Source organism: Lycium ferocissimum, chromosome 9 (genome assembly GCF_029784015.1).
Source record: "Lycium ferocissimum isolate CSIRO_LF1 chromosome 9, AGI_CSIRO_Lferr_CH_V1, whole genome shotgun sequence".
Taxonomy (NCBI): Eukaryota; Viridiplantae; Streptophyta; class Magnoliopsida; order Solanales; family Solanaceae; genus Lycium; species Lycium ferocissimum.
Window position 1 is genome coordinate 6,352,803 of NC_081350.1, and position 4,242 is coordinate 6,357,044.

The 4,242-nt window shown below is 39.7% G+C and overlaps 1 non-coding gene across 1 annotated transcript; it reads right to left on the reverse strand.

The window, feature by feature from the left end:
• Positions 1 to 3,379: 3,379 nt before the first annotated feature.
• Positions 3,380 to 3,482, reverse strand: LOC132032213 (U6 spliceosomal RNA). Its single transcript, XR_009408364.1, has one exon. It is a non-coding gene; the product is annotated as a U6 spliceosomal RNA (small nuclear RNA).
• Between the last annotated feature and the right edge of the window lie 760 nt (positions 3,483 to 4,242).

The following is a 4,242-nucleotide window of genomic DNA, read 5'->3' on the forward strand; positions in this document are numbered from 1 at the left end:
GGAAGCGTACAGGAGAAGGAACCGAATCACCCTTCTAGGTCGTCAAGGCATACGAACCCGATCATTTTCGATTCCGTTTTCCGAACAAGTTCCTGAGGCCCCCCTTTTTTCTATATCAAAACCCTGTAGCGGAGGCCCTGATGAGGCTCAGGTCGGGCCTTGGCACCAATAGTATGATCAGGTAAGGCTGCCGTTCGACCACAAAGGATGCGGTTCCGAACCGAGTACAGTCGAATACAAGGAGTAAAGTATGCAAACATAGTGGCCGATAACGAGGCGTTTCAATTTTAGGTATACGACAGATCGAAATAACAATTGATCAAATATTGGAAAGGCATATACAAAAGAGCAAGTTCAAACAACGCAAATAGAATACTCAGTACAGTATGATAAAAAATTGACCGCAAAATTCTATTAAAATTGTTCCATTGTTCCATTTCGCAAAACCCCGACTTTCTCGGATACATTGGTCCGTCAGAAAAACGAAAAAGGCCCTACTCTACGGCCATAAACTAAAAAAAAAAGGGTGGGGGGGGGGGGGGGAGAAAGAAAAATAGTAACACCCCTAACTGGCATAGTAAGCCAAAGGTTGAGAACTCCGGCTTATCCTGCGGGATGCTGCGATGGTAAATGACACCGTCTAGATATCCCCGAAACCTTCACCGGGAGTAGATGAACCGGGGATACTCGGTTCTGGCAAATCCTCTTCATCAAGTACTATTGTCAGTAGGGGTTCACCAAGAGGTATCTCCCGACGATTTTCCATGATATGACGAGTTCGGACCTGATAGCCAATCCCCGAATGTCTAACCAGGATACTTCCAGTCTCTCGGCGTCTAGGTATCCTCGGCGGCGCTGATGTTTTCCTTCCCCGAGCTATATCCTCAGCTACAACTTTTCCCTTCGAAGATCTTCTCGTCGGAAGTCCTGAAAATCAAATACACTGGGTTGAAATATGATGCAGATAAATGAAAATCGAACGATTGGATTAAGAAGTTATCGTGGTTTTTGCCTTTCCACCCTTCGGGTTCCATTCTCCTCTAGGAATGACCTGAGTTACGGGAAGCTCCTAGAAGGGCAACCACCCATTCAAAGATAGTTATAACGAGCTCAGGTTCAATCGGACTTGGTGATGGGTTCCATATCTCCGGAAAATCGGTGGACGATGGACGATGAAGTTAAGCTGTACGTATCATCACAAACCGATGAAGCCACCCCCGGTCATGATCATCCTCGGGGTCAATAAGGCTTCGGTTTCCCCGAGAAAGTAGGTGAATAATTCCCCCTCGGATCACCCGAGGTATGTATATGTGAAGTAAATGATCAAGTGTGAAGGAAATCCTAGCTATGTTAGCCAGCATCTCGATGCGGTACCCAAGTCTCCAAATCTGTGGAGCGATCTGGCCGATATACACTCGATATCGGCGACAAAAGTCCTCGATCACTCGAGGAATAGGGAGAGTAAACCCGATGGAGAAAGGATAAGTGTACGACAACGAGTAACCAATGACATGGTGATTTAACTTTACCCCATTCCCAACAGGGCGAACGTCGATATCTGCGCCTAAATTGCAGTCTTCCCTGACTACGGTAATGGTGGCATCATCGATACAGGATTCGAAATTCTCCACCAAATCAAGATGGTGAGAGACTTTACAGTCACCTGCGTATTTAAATCTCGATTGAAGGATATCAGCAGCAAGAAACTCTAATTCCTCGTCAGGACCAATGGCCCTTGTTGGTAGCAGAGACGGAGATTGAGGAGGAGACGAAGACTGATCTTTAACCTGGGTTAGTAATGGAAGAGAAGCCATAACCGCGGTAAGGACGTGAGTTTGATATGCAACCACAACAAGATTTGGAGAAACAAGGTTTAGGGTTGGAGAGTAAAAATGCATGGCAAAGGAAAAGAACATGGGCTTATATAGAGGAGAGTCCAATGGGTTTTGTAGTAGATTGAAGACTCTGACAAAGGGCGGCTTCCGAAGAAAGATTTGGCGGCTAAATAATGATGACCTAGTATAGGGCAGAATGAAGTGTTGACTAGAAGGTCTTGTCCTAGCTAGATGGGTGCAGCTACTCTACTTTATTTGGGTCAATTTCCCGCAGTCAAAATTTCACCTTGGGAAATAGGGGGACTACCTGTATACGGTTAAAACCGAGGATACGGATATACTCGGTTTCCCGACGTGAATGTTATGTTCGTCATGCTCGGCCGGGATAAGACCAGTATATTGGGATCGGGCACCAAGCCCGATCCGGAATGAGACATTAAGGCAGGATGAAGAGGAGGTTAACCACCATGAGGAGAAGACCGGAATATCCACCTTCAGCTAGATATTTCGGCACCAATCCCAGCAACAGTTGTCAACAGATTCCTTTTCTTACTTAGAATTGTACTAGGGTTAGGACTCCTTTACTATATAAAGAGGAGACCCCCATTCATTTAAGGGGGTTCTTTTATTTTTTCACTCAACAGATAATGGAAAAATCATGTACTAAGAAAGGCAATACAATTACCTGAATTCATTCATCCTTTCTAAAATTCTCTTTGTTCTTTATTGTTCAGATATTCGATCATAGGGATTCGACCTCGGTTCCCAGTACCCGAGGCCAGTCAGTATACATTTTTGTCAGATCTATATATTTCATTTTACTTATTCGCTTATCGTGTAATCTAATCTCGTATTGAATTAAATCATATATCCTTAGCACCGCATACAAATTCAAGTATTTTCCATTTTAAGGTTAAACAATATACTTTAAAGATGTACCGCCAAGAAGAATATCTGTGTGCAATATTTTTCCCGGTCAAACAACAAAACAACCGAAAATTTGCGGAAGGCAAAAGAGAACAGTGATGTTTGAAAATAAATAAAATAGGAATGGTTAATTAGTTAGCAACGATTCGGAATATTAGTAACTCATTTGAAAGAATACATCCCTTCAAATATTGTTGGTGTTTCTTTGTTTAAATATGCTATTTCCATTAATAGAATTTTTTTAGTTAAATTAGAAGGGTATTTTAGTAATTTAACTTTCAAATTAGGTAGTTCATGCTTAGTTAAATTAGAAGGGTATTTTAGTTATTTAACTTTCAAATTAGGCAGTTCATGCTTTTAATATAACTAGTCTCGTGGCACGTGCGTTGCGCGTGTATGCTGAATCATGTAATACACGATTTTATAAATGATAACGATATCATTAAAATAAATTTATAGCTAAACTCCGAAATGACTACAACATAAAGAAATCCATTAAAATCATCCTAATTTTAGATGAACTTTCAGTATATCATTTCATTGTCATACAATGAATGAAGGAGCATAATTCCATAACTAACATGAGAGGGTTGTGCATTTTTTCCCATTTTAGTTCCAAAAAACGTAGAGTGTTCTCATTTTGTGTGTGTCATCCTTGCGCAAGGGTCATGCTAATCTTCTTTGTATCATTCTAATTTTATCGGATGTCCTCAAAGGGACCCAAAAAAGATAGGGGAAAATAGACCTTGTGTCTCTACTAACCCTCTTCTTTTCACAAAAAATATAATATAAATCAATTGCAGAATAAGATACGACACTCATTGCCAGCACTAACTCAGTAAATGTGCAGTGGGCGATCCAAAATTTTTACCAACAGGATTTAACATTTTAAAGAAGTTAATGATAAAACATTTCGTCAAACGAGCTAATAAAAAAATTTAAATCTAAATGTAAATTAAGCTATCAACAAAAATTAAATTAACAATATGTTAGATCAAAGCTAATATAGTGGTATGTTGTTTTGAAGTAATCATTTTTCCAAAGGAAAAAAACATAAAAATGCTAATGCAAAAGACAATTAAAGGAGAAAAAAAATCATCCTATAATAAACAAAAAATAAAATAATAATGATTGAAGAAGTAACTAATATCTAAGAAAAACATGATTTAAAGTATAAAAAGAGTACGCTGGTTGTGGGGGACTATTAATAACGCACGATACTCTATTCACAGACTACTCCCTTCATCCCATAATAAGTGACACCTTAGACAAAAAAGGTTGTTCCGTATGTTTACCCTTAAAATGGATAACAATTAAATTTGTACGCGGTGCGAAGGATATGCGGTTTAATTCAATACGAATGACTACTAAGCGATAAATATTAAAGCAAATGCGAGTAAAAAACAATCAAACCACAGTAAAAGCAACGACGGATCTAGGGAAGCGACCAATCAGTGGGCTTGGGTCCTAAGAACCGGGC